Consider the following 13,542-nt stretch of genomic DNA (forward strand, 5'->3'; position numbering starts at 1 on the left):
ATACCTATTTTATATTTTATTTGGAAACAGTCTTAATACGTTGCTGAGAACCTCACTAAGTAGCTGAGGCTGGCTTCAAACCTGCAAACCTCCTGTCTCAGCCTCCCAAGCACTGGGATTATAAGCATATGCCACCATGCCTGGCGATATTCTCCATTTTAAACTGTTAATGTCTTAAAGATAAACAATGGAAACAGATATGCTAAGCACTTAAGATTAAAATGTGAATAAAATATGAAAAATAATTAAACTGAAAGCATAAATCAACAAAGTAAATATTATACTTCACAAAAAAGCTAATTCTTCATAGGACACAAACTCAGTAAAATAGAAAAATCCTTATGTCCTAGAAAGCTAAAAAGGAGAGAATATAAACATTTTAATCATTACAAGATGAATGAAAAATACTTCACAGAATTGGAGTAAATTGATAAGGTCACAAAAAGTATGTTGTACTATGATGTTCAGTGTCTTACAGTTTAAATAGAATGTACAAAAAATATTCTAAGGACATTGTCAAGTATACAAGAAAGAAAAAAAATCAGACATGATAAACAAGAGCCATAGGATGAAGCTGGAGGAATGTAGGAAAATCTTAGTGCCAGTTGTCCCATAATCAATCTATATAAATTACAATAAACATTTAAAAATCGCTGTGTTATTAAAATATTTTTTAAAAAGTTTATGGGAGAATCTATCTTATCAGTTACAATATGAAGAACAACCAAGTACTTCCACATATTTGACAATGCATTCATTTTTGAAATAAAGACTGCAGATTGGGAAGAGGATGATAGAAATTTAGGCTGTCAATATACAGACTTTAAAAGAGTGGGGATTACTGAAGTGAAAGCCTTAAGAAAGTATTTTGGGCCAACTGGCAAACCTTGGACAAGTTGCAATGTTCATATCTCACAGCACATACAGCACGAGGCACCCTTTATAATCGAGTAAATAATTAAAATGAAGGTAATTAGAAAAAATTTGTAGAGTATTTGCAGAATTTTTGTTGTGTGGGGGTGTGATTTCTTTGAAAAGCATCATCACCAGTTATGAATTACCCACAGATTAGTTACACAAGATAAAAAGCTTCCAATAATTTTTAAAAGTGAGCTATGAAATTGGCATTGTATAAAGGCTTCCAGTAAATAAGACAAACTAAAGAAAGATGGGCAAAGATTAGAAAGTATACATAAAAGCCTATAATGGAAATCAGTATCAGTTAAATGAAAAGTGTGCAACTTACTCAAGAATGAGATTTGTTTCTATCATATTGGAAAAATTTTATAACTTCCACTGTTAATAAGCATGTGAGGTAAGAAGCATACTCATATTCTATTTGATGGAGCATAAGCTTGATACATTGTAAAGGCAGGTAGGTAATGGCTGCCAACACTTAAACTAGTAGCAAATTTTAATCTGACAACTTCACTTCAGTGAAACATGGCACCAGAATAATAAAGTGCGAAACTCAAAATATTTTTTTTATTAAAACACAATACATATAATTTACCTAACCATGAAATCTGTATTAAATATTACACAGCCATGCAATAAAATCCCAGGCAACCATAAGAGGAATGGAATATTTTGTGCTGATGTACAAGAAACTTTGCCATATGTTGTACAATTACAGTGCAAATTCTATGTGCAATAGTTCAATACATGTGTGCCTTTATAACTTCATATATTTTTAACGTGCAAGACAATATCCTGAATATCTAAGAATCACAGAATTTAAAAGAGTGTGGATGCATGGGGATGGGGAACAATATTAAAGCAGGGATTTTGTCTGTGCAAAATTGATTAAGCTCTATGACATACGTTAGCCTTTTTCTTCTTCAGACCTTTTGGTGCTAAATAATTTGGGATGTGAGAAGCAAAGAAGCGAGGAGAAGGTACTTCAGAGAAATTCAAACTGTGATCATTGGAATCAAGGAATGGGACTCTATCTATTGTTGTGATGTTTTCAGTTCTGTTGCGATGTCCCTCAAAATAAATCAAGCATAGTATCTGCTAAGTCCAGATAGTACCTGTAAAAATAAATAATCTTGTTTTCAAACCTGAAGTCATTGTAAATAAATATTAACAGTAAAATTATTTATCATTTTTAATTTTTATTGGTGCATTGTAGCCATACATCTTAATGGGATAAAAGACTTGTGTAGCCATACATGCACATAGCACCCAATTAGCCCTTACCCAATCCCCACCCCATTCCCTTCCCACCCCTCCTTCCCATGCTTGGCTTAGTGACTGACTTTGATATGTTTAAGTACATCATGTGCTTTATAGAGTTCCCATCTCAGTTAGGTTGCCTTATTTTTTCCTCTATAGGATCTCCTTCTTTATCTAGAGTTCCTCCTGTTACCCATTTCTCCTTAGCTTTCGCATATTAGAGAAAATGTCTGATTTCTTTTTTTGTGTGACTGACAAATCTAACTTAGCATAATATCCTCCAGTTCATCCATTTCCCTGTAAATGATGTAATTGTTTTTCTTTATGGCTGAGTAAAATTCCATTGTGTACATATCCCATAGTTTTGTAATCCATTCATCTTTTGATGAACATCTTGGCTGGTTCCATAGTTTGGCAATGATGAATTGTGCAGCTATGAACATAGATATACATGCATTAGTTTGGTAGTTTGGTTTCCTTTCTTTTGGTTAGATACCCAGAAGTGGTATTGCTGGATCAAATGGTAAGTTCATTCCCATTCTTCTGAGGATCCTCTATACTGTTTTAGAAAGTAGTTGCACTAATTTGCAATCCCACCAACAATATTTTAGAGTTCCCACTTCTCCACATCCTCATCAGCATTTGTTGTTGTTTGTGTTTTGAATGATTGCTATTCTAGTTGAAGTTAGGTGAAATCTCAGAGTAATTTTGATTTGCATCTCTCTGATTGCCAAAGATGGTAAGCATTTTATTCATGCATTTATGGCCATTTGAATTTCTTCCTTCATGAAATGTCTATTTAATTCACTTGCCTATTTTTTATTAGGTTATTTGTTTTCTGAGGGCTGAGGTCTTGAGTTCTCTGTATATTCTAGATATTAGTTTTCTTTGGGGGAGAATAAGTGGCAAAAAATCTTCTTTCTTTTGGCTTTCAATTGAGGTTCTTGGCAATTTCCTTTGCTGTACAGAAGCTCTTCAGTTTCATGCAATCTCACGTATAGATTCGCCTTTTAATTTCTTGCACCTTTGGGGTCTTGTTGAGAAAGTTTGTATCTGTTCCTGTGTGTTGCAGTGTTGGACCTATGCCCTCTTCAAGGAGCCTCAAGGTCTCTGGTCTAGTTTCCAAGTCTTTGATCCATCTTGAATTGACTCTTATGCAGGGTGAGAAAGTGGGATTTATTTTAATTTTTCAGCATATGGTTAAACAATTTTGCCAAAACCATTTGTTGAACAGACTATCTTGCTTCCAAATTTTAGTATTCCTTGTGATGTGAACTTTGGATAGATTATCATGCTAGAGTTGGCTCTCTCTCTCTCTCTCTCTCTCTCTCTCTCTCTCTCTCTCTCTCTCTCTCTCTCTCTCTCTCTCTCTCTCTCTCTCTCTCTCTCTCTCTCCTCTCTCTCCTCTCTCTCTCTCTCTCTTTTGGTGGTCCTGGGGGTGGAACTCAGAGGCTTTCTACCTCTGGGCTATACTTCTAGACCTATTTTATATTTTATTTGGAAACAGGGTCTCACTAAGTTGCTGAGAGCCTCACTAAGTAGCTGATGCTGGCTTCGAACCTGTGCGATCCTCCTGTCTCAGCCTCCCAAGCATGGAGATTACAAGTGTGTACCATGATGCCCAGTCGAAATGATCTCTTTTATTTACAAAATAAGCAAGGCCATCAACTTCTACTGTAATTATCAAGACATTGGCGTGGTCACACACTAGGCAAGCTGTATTTCACCCTAGAGTAACAATTTCTCATCAAAATGATCCAAAAGGAACTTTTAATGTCTGGGATTCATAATGATTGGTGGGAGGCAGTTCCACTATCAGCTATGCCATGACTGGCAAAATCCTCTGTGACCCAGGAGTCTCTTGTCTCTGTCAGCATCTATAAAACTATGACAGGTTTATGAGTTAGTTTGCATATACAAGCAAAATGTTAGAACCTTCTCAGGTTTTGATCATCAAAGCCTTGGGTTCAGAATCTACAGTAAGATTAAATGACTTCCTCACATTGCCCATCCTGTTCAGTAATATACTTAAGTGTCTAAAGCTGTAAGGACAAAGCAGAACTTGAATGAGCAAAGCATATAGTGAGAAAACATTTTTTAATTTTTTGTTCAAACCAGGTTTGACCAACTTTTTGTGGTGTTCAGAGACAGCTATACCTTGAATAAGCCAAAAATGTATGTGAAACTTTTAATAACTACAGATTTACCACTTAGTTTACATATAACACTTAAAAACTCAAAGCAAACCTTCCAGGTTTTACCCCCTGCTAAAGTAGAAGTCACCATTAGGAAAGTCTTCAGTACCTCTTGGGACCCAACAGGATTGTATTTCACACTTCCTTATACTTAGGATTTTCAAAGACCCCCAAAACAAAACAAAATAAAACCTTCCTAGTAGATTCTACTGCTCAAGAGCTTCTCATGGAATATTGCTCAAGATTATTAGCTTTTTGGAAAATGAAACTTTATGAGGAATAGACCCTTTAATTAATAAAGCATTTAAAATCTGGAGAAAAGAAAACCTTTAATGCCTCAGATCTGTCCCATAGATCAAGGTAACAGGTGAGCATTTGCCAAATACCTAATCTTGCCTCCACATTTGATTTATTCATAGTTTCCATCAGAATTGACAATATAGGCACTGCAAATGTCCTTATATCCTAGATTTGGCTTTTATTTAACTTTTTCCTGATTTTTAATGTTTTTCTACATGAAGGCTGGGCTGCTATTGATGCTGGAAAAGAACATTTTATACACATATACCACCAAATCAAAAGAAGCCTCAGATGCTCCACGCCATACACTTACCAGATTTGAGATATGTGATTAAAAAGACATCATTGTCTCTAATTTCAAAATCTTCTATATTTTTAGTATATCAATGTTCACTAGCTGACGATAAAAATTATAGCCTTTAAAGTTAAATAAGTATGCATCTGTATTGTCCATATTTTTAATCTAGAAGTGAAAACAAAATTATTTTAAGTTCTTAATTTTTTGAAGACATGCCTAATATTTATTGAGTTTTCAATATATACCAAGCATTTCAGTGTCTTATGTGTACCAAACCATTTATCACATCACATACATTAAATTATTAATTATTAAATTAAGCATATCACATACATTAAATTATTTAAAAGTAAAAAATAAACCAACATTGCTGTATCTATTGTTATCGTAACTAGTCTGATGAGGAAACAATTATATGAAGAAATTAGATAGCTTCTCCTAAAAACTATTTTGATGAAAGGATTACCATGATTCTGAACACACAGGTTGAAGAAATTAAGGCATGGAAATATGAGCCAACTTATTTAAGGTTATCCAGCCAGCATAGCTGGGAAGATTTAATAACAGAAAAATTGGTCACAAAGTCCGTTCTTTTTATCCAGAGTTTCTTAGTACTTAATATTTTTATTTCTTGCATGTTTACCTATTATAAAATTAAGAAATTATTTAGTGAATGTGCTTTTACTTCTGATTATTTTTTCTAGAGCATTGAAGAATTTAATGTTCCTGGAAGAAGCATATCAGATCTGCATTTTGAGGTTTTGCTTCAAATCATTAATGGAAAATGCTCTGCCTGGCGAACACCTGTGGGTTTTACTTTATAAATGTTTGACTTGTATAGCACAAGATATTGCATAGAAAATTTTACAATTTCTAACATGAGATTTTAAAATTAGAAATTGGATGTAAACATAAAAATAAGTAAAAATAGCCAAAAATCTAAACACAGATTTTTTTTATAATTTAGATCATCCTAACCTTCTACTAGATCTTCCTGAGAAATCTTTACTGAAAATCTAAATGGGTGAGAAACTCCCTGAGTTTCTAATAATTAAAATCAATGTATACTTACATTATTTTATTATTATTATTATTATTATTATTATTATTTTATTAGTAGTATTATTATCTCTACTGGGGATGGAACCCAAGGTCATTGTACCTCCGAGCTACACCCTCAGCTCAAAAAAAGACCTTTAGTCTTTTTTTTTAAGCTTAAGCAATTTTTATTATTGCAAAGATAGAAAGAAGGGACAGAAATTATAAAGCACCACATCAGAGAAAATGTGGTAAAGTGACTTGAAAACAAGACATTCTTTTAAGTCATTTTTTAACTTTTGAAACAGAGTCTCACTGAGTTGTGAAGGGCCTCAATAAGTAGTTGAGGTTTGTCCACAAACTGCGATCCTCCAGTCTCTGCTTCCCGAATGCTGGGATTACAAGTGTGCACCACCACTCCCAGCCTACATTATTTAATTTAAAAAATTCTGTGCATACAAACTCATACACTGAATAAAAAACAGCCTTTTAAACAAATGGTGCTGGGAGAACAGGCTATCCATTTGTAGAAAGATGGAACTAAATTCTCACCTCTCACCGTGCACAGGAACCAACTCGAGATGGATCAAAGACTTAGACCAGAGACCGTGAAGTTATTAGGGCATAGGCTCAACATATAGGCACAGGCAGTAACTTTCTCAACAAGACCTCCAAAGTGCATAGAATTACAGCAAGAATTAAGAAGTGGAATGGCATCAAACTAAAAAGTTTCTGCTTGTCAAAGGAATCCATCAAGAACCTAAAGAGGAAGCCTACAGAATGGTAGGAGATCTTTACCAGCCACCACTCTGATAGAAGGCTAATATCCAGAATATGCAAAGAGCTCAAAAGACTCTACACTAGCAAAACAAATAACCCAATCAAGAAATGGACACATAAGTTGAATAAACACTTTGCAAAAGAAGAGATACAAATGGCCAGTAGATACATGAAAAGATGTTCAGCATCAGCCATCATGGAGATGCAAATCAAAATGACACTGAGATTCTATCTAACCCCAATCAGAGTGGCAAGCACAAAGAAATAAAATAACAAATACTGGCCAGGTGTGGGGAAAAAGGAACTCATTTACACTGTTGGTGGGAATGCAAACTAGTTCAGCCACTATGGAGATCAGTGTGGAGATTCCTTAGAAAACTGGGATTGGATCCACCATATGATCCAACTATACAACTTCTGGGTATTTGGCCAAAGGTGTTGAAATCAGAGAACTACAGCAACATATGCATACCCATGTTCATAGTAGCACAATTTGTAATAGGCAAAATATGGAACCAACCTAGGTCTCCATCAACAGATGAATGGATTGCAAAATTATGGGAGATACACACAATGGAATTCTACTCAACTATAAAGAACAAAATCAGGTCATTCTCAAGAAGGTAGAAAGACCTGGAGAACATTATGTTAAGTGAGATCAGCCAAGCACAGAAAGAGAAGGGACATATGTTTTCTCTAATATGCCCAAACTAGAGACTATTAGGAATACCAGAGGGACTCTAGATAATGGAGGGGAAAACTCAGGAAAGTTGAAATGGAAGTATAGGAGATGAAAAAGGCTGAGGTTGATTAATGGAGAAGCTACACTCGAATATGTGTAAAAGTATGAATGTAGCATAGTTAACCTGGACACTTATTGTTGAAAGGAGGGGAAGGGGAAGGGGGGAAGAGGGCACCAAGCACAGTCTGAATGTATGCCAGTATCAATATGATCCACATAAAAATAAATACAAACAAAAATAACCTTAAAAAATTTTGTGCATGGCAAGTTTTTGTATTTGTTTAAAAGCTACAAATGTAGCTTTCTCTAAACTGCACTTAAAAATATTTAATTTCTTTACCAACAATCAAGGTTGCCTGGTCAATGAAGCAAGTCAAATTTTTCTATTTTGCAGAGTAAGAACAAAAAAATCACTATTAGATCACCTGGGGAAAGTCTTCATAAGCTATTACTTGATAAACAACTGAAGGACAGAATTAAAGCCTCATCAAGCTTGCTAGAAGTTTCCTCTCTATAGTCTGAAATACAGGCCACCTGAACTTTTTTTTTTTTTGAGAGTCTGGGGGTAGAAACCAGGGGCATTCAACCTCTGAGCTATACCCCCTGCCATCCTTTTTTTGTTCTTTATTTTGAAACCAGGTCTGAGTTGCAGAGGGCCTCACTAAGTAGCTGAGGCTTTCTGTAAACTGCACTCCTCTGGTCTCAGCCTCCCAAATGCTGGGATTACAAGCGTGCACCACCATGCCCAGCTCACCTAAACTCTTGGGTAATGGGAATAGACTAGTAGGACTGATGGCTCCCCATGACTGGTCTTGGTACAATCAGGTAGAGAGTTGAAAATTCAGTCTTTAGATTTTCAGGGAGAGTTTACACTGCATAACATTGATAAATAAAGCCCATAAGTAAAAAATATACTAGAATTAAAAAGCAAAAGTGAAGGGTGTGTCCCTATCTGGTCCCCCCTAAAGTCTCCAATGCCACATACACACCCTAAAAAATCATCCTCGATTCCACAAACTCTCCATGCCAGTAAAGAGTGCCAGGCAGCTTCCACATATTTTGAATGGAGCTTTTATTCTTTGTTATCTATTGTGTACAGTCACTCAACGGGTATTTTATGGTCTCAGGAGAGTGACTTATGAGCTGTCCTGTCACAGAAACAAGGGCATGAGGACCATTTGCACAGGCACTGGGCACTGGTAAGTCATGTCATATTTGTATCTTGTTTATGAATATAAGAGAAAGAGATTGTATAAATAAAAAGTACATCTATATTTCTTCTTACTCTTTCATGGAAGTCCAAAAGGGAGGAAATAAAAACTTAGGAAGAATAAGGGTTAATATATGTATTATGTGGAAGAGAGAATGAGACTTGAGAGGGGTTCTAAACCAACCTGTTTGTTACTCACTGTGGCAGTTAAACTGATGAAGCAAATTCAACTCTAATAACATGTTCAGGATGATGCAGATGAATATGTTCCTCAGGAATAAATAGTCCCCGTGGAGTTTGTTAGTTTGCTTTAGCTGATGAGTGAGAAGCATTCTAGTAAATGACTGTGCTGCTGGGCTTAGTTAACCTGGGTAAGATGTTGTTGAGGAGGTCAGAGTCCATGCTTTCTACATTTAGTTTCTTACTACCTCATATTTTTATTCATTCCATATCTCATTACTGTATAAATAAGAAAATATTTAATAAATGTGATTTTATTTTGATTACTTTTTCTAGGGTATGAAGATCATGCTGTTTCTGAAAAAAGCTTCTGAAGTTTGGATTCTGAGGTTTTGCTTCAAATATTTATGAAAATTCTCTGCTTGACAAACACCTATGGGTTTTACTTTAGAAATGTCTGCCTTATATAGTACAAGATATTGCATAGAAATTATTATAGTTTCTAACAGGAGTTTTTCACATTAAAAATTTGATATAAACATGAATAATTAAGTTAAATAAAAAGAGTCAACAATCTAAACATATATCTTTTTATAATTTGGACCAGAAAGCATTTTACTAGATCTGTCTATAAAATCTTTACTGCAAGGCTAAATGGGTGAGAAACTCACAGAGGCTCCCGTAATATTAGATTTAAACCCAGCATGTATACATTATTTAATTTTTAAAATTTTCTGTGTATTCCAAGTAACTGGATTTGTTAAAAAATCTTCAAATATGGCTTTGTCTAAACTATATGCCAAGAAATTAAATTAAATTTTGTTACAATCAACAATCTAGGTTGCCTGATCAATGCAAGGAAGTCAGAGTTTAATCTTTGGCAGAGTAAGAGCAAAAAAATCACGATGGGTGATTAGATCACTTGGGTAAAGTCTTCATGAGCTGTTACTTGACGACCAATTGAAGGACCGAATTAAAGCCTCACCAAGCTGCTAGAGGCTTTCTCTCTATAGGCTGAAGTCCTGGCCACCTGAACGATGGAGGACTGAAGCCAGACTCGCAGGACTGATGGCTCCCCATGACTGGTCTTGGTGCAGGCAGGTAGAGAGTTGAAGAATTCAACCTTTAGATTGTAAGGGAGACTTTGTACCACATAAGATGGATAAACGAAGCCCATAAGTTAGAAACATAGTGGAATAAAAAGTAAAAGTAAAAGGTGAGTCCTTTCCACATCCTCCCAACACCCCTCAATACCACACACATGCCCTAAAAAAATCACCACAAACTACCGAGGCCAGGAAAGAGTACCAGGCAGCTTCTACAAGCATTTTGAGTGGAACTCCCATTTGTTATTTATTGTGTACAGTCATTCAACTTTTACAGTCTCAGGTGAGAGGCTTAAGAGCTGTCCTGTCACAGAAATACAGATGCGTGGACCGTTTACACAGGCCCTGGACACTGGAAAGTCAGATGATGTTTGCATCTTTGATGAATATAGAAGAAAGAGATTGTATAAGTAGAAAGTACATCTGTGTCCCTTCTTACTCTTTCATGGATGTGTAAAAGAGAAGAAGTAGACTATTAGAAAGAATAAAGGTATATATATATATATATATATATATATATATATATATATATATATATGTTATGTAGAGGAGAGAATAAGATTTGAAAGTGGTTCTAAACCAACCCTTTCGCTACTCACTGTTGCAGTTCAGCTTATGAAATAAATCCAACCCTGAAAAAATATTCAGGATGATGCAGGTGGATATTTTCCTCAGAAATAAATAGTCCTATGGACTTTGTTTTGGCCAACGAGTGAAGAGCATTCTAGCAAATGACTGCGCAGCTGGTCTTAGAAAAATTGCATAAGATTTTGTTGAGGATAGGAAAAGCTTATCAAATTATTACAGGAACATTTTGAAACACTAAAAATAACTTCAGGAGAAGAGAACTCACATTTAGTTAATTATAGCCATTATTCACCAAACAAGTTGTATTTGAAAACTACAGCTATTAACTTCCTGGACATGAGTGATGGCAAGTAAAAAAAAATTTTTTCCTAGTGCTGGGGATTGAACTCAGGAATATTCTACCTTCTAACCACACCTTATTGTACTCTTTCACAGAAACCCAACAAGTTTCTGAGGGCTTTGCTATGTTTTAGAGGCTGACCTTGAACCTGTGACCCTCATCTCCCAGTCCACCCAAGTACTGTCATTAAAAGGCATGTGCCACCATGCCCTGCTGAATATTATTTATTTATTTTTTTTTTGGTGGTACTGGGGGTGGAACCCAGAGGCTTTCTACCTCCGGGCTATACTCCCAGACCGATTTTATATTTTATTTGGAAACAGGGTCTCACTAAGTTGCTGAGAGCCTCACTAAGTAGCTGAGGCTGACTTCGAACCTGCGCGATCCTCCTGTTTCAGCCTCCCAAGCGCGGGGATTACAAGCATGCGCCACCATGCCTGGCTGAATAAAATCTTTGAAACCTCTCTTTGAGGCTGGTGTTCATTCTCCAGGTCTTTACTTGTAGTGTCTTAGTTTCTTGCTCAACTGGCCTATATGAGCTGCTCTTAGATAGTGATTCTCAGATTCCCACTAAATAGAATTTGACCCCAGAAGGATATCATTAATCTTTTCATTGAACAAATGTGTTCTGGTAAAGAAATCTGAGGGATTTGAGGGTAATTTAAGCTTGCAAATATTGGGGCTTTCTCATTGCTCATAGTGTTTTTAAAATAGTTTATTTTGTGAGAATGCCATAGTGTGAGTGAGAAATCAGTGGTGGGAATAGACTGTTAAAATGAAAGCTCAGACAAGAACTTCTAATCACATAATCCAAGATCCCTTGAACCATGGGCTTTAGTGCACTTCTGAGATGCTGGGATCTTTCACCTCTCTTTGCCTCCCCCTCCCCCTCAGTTATTGACTGTTAGACATCCAGCCAGTCAGAAATCACAGTCCAGGGCAGATGTCAGCACTGCATCTACACAGAGGCAGAGTACCGTGATTCTCTTTCCCATACCACTCAAGGATAGGAACATGTAGCAAATGAGAGAGACTGAGAGAAATCAGGAGAAATGGCTGATGGCAGAGATGGGCAGGAAAAGACAGACAAACGGCCAGGCACATTGTGAACCAAAAAGGAAAGATGAACAGAAAACTCTGGAGCCAGCTTATAAGGACCAGAGTCAGCTTGGCAGTACTGCATTTCCCCACTGTACCCTTCGAGGGGAATATTTGAATTTTCCAATGAATAATCCTAGTGTTGATGACAACTTCTTAAACAGAGCTACTTCCTGTGGACAGAGGGGCACACTAGGGCTGCAGCAGTATAGGTCTTATCAGAAGTGGGTGATTTAGAGGCCACAGAAGGTAAGAGGTTGCTTCTGTGTGTTTCATTTTCATCATAATCTGTAACTTGATGGTGGTTTGGTTATAAGTTATCATCACTGCAGGACATGGCCTCAGGAACATAATCCACAGGTAGTGTTTCCTGTGTTCACACTCTTGGTGTGTTCATTGGGCAGATGCAGTGGGCATCTACCTGAAAGTGAAAAACTGACACAGTCGTACATCATACAGTAACCCAGGTACCTTTTAAATGCCTTTCTTTTCCAAAACTCTTTATCATGAACCATCTGCCTATTGGCATTTCACACTGGAAACCAGGTATTCAACGCCTTTGCAACAGACCATGTAGCACTGTGAAAAGTCCTAGTGGTGCAAAGCCGGCAGCACAGCATACACTTTCTTAGTACGAGACTGCTCTCTTTGTTGTTTGTTTTTATATATTGGGTAGAGTCGTCTGTAAGCCAAGCATGTTGTTTTTAACTTGGCCTCTATAGGTTCTTTTATTTTTAAAGTTTTGTATAGGACTCATAGATAACATCTCTCTCATTCCTACTGGTTTCTTTCTGCTTTAATTTCTTCCCTAAATTTACATTTTGAAACAATTCTTAAAAAATCTATACTGGGACTCATTGCATTTTCCTCAATGAAAATAGAGATACAGAGGTCAAAATTATATTTTATAACAAAACAAGAAACACATGATCTATCTGTTTCAGCTTTACAGTGGCCTGTTCTTTAAAGAGACAAAGTTTTCCTCAGATGCCTACATTTCAGCTAGGCCTGACTAAATAAAGATCTTCCAAGCAAGCAATCAATCTTCAACAGCAAACAATCTTAGTATAAATAGAAGAATGAGAGAGAGAGAGAGAGAGAGAGAGAGAGAGAGAGAGAGAGAGAGAGAGAGAGAGAGGGGCCGCCTTTATGTTAACTCTGTGGCTAAAATGCAGTAGTCTATATATTTGCAGGAGGGTTTTCTGGATGGAGATGAAAAGGTGATTTTAATCTTGGCAGGAACCTGCGGAAGTAGCATGTTCATGTTCAGAAGTTGATATTTGCACACGCACATGCTAGTCTTCTTTCTGCTACAACTGTGTATTCCTTTTTCCCAGGGCACCAGGAAAAAGTCTCCCTAACTTCATTTTATATATGCTTCATTTAAGTCCACTTCCGGGGTCAGCTTGTTTTCAGAGGGAAAACAATCAGCTACACTTATCTCACTGTGAGTTTCTGGACAAATTTTAGTCATTGTTTTCTTTAAAGT

General features: G+C 36.4%; 1 pseudogene across 1 annotated transcript in view; it reads right to left on the reverse strand.

The window, feature by feature from the left end:
* Positions 1 to 9,073, reverse strand: part of LOC308266075 (amine sulfotransferase-like) — a 44,334-nt pseudogene extending 35,261 nt beyond the window's left edge. The window contains exons 1-3 of the transcript in view: positions 8,941 to 9,073; positions 4,987 to 5,040; positions 1,825 to 2,033 (exon numbers count right to left, since the gene is read on the reverse strand). The product of the transcript in view is annotated as an amine sulfotransferase-like (transcript). The remainder of the gene's footprint in view (positions 1 to 1,824; positions 2,034 to 4,986; positions 5,041 to 8,940) is intronic.
* Between the last annotated feature and the right edge of the window lie 4,469 nt (positions 9,074 to 13,542).

Source organism: Muscardinus avellanarius (assembly GCF_963383645.1).
Source record: "Muscardinus avellanarius genome assembly, chromosome: 8".
NCBI lineage: Eukaryota > Metazoa > Chordata > Mammalia > Rodentia > Gliridae > Muscardinus > Muscardinus avellanarius.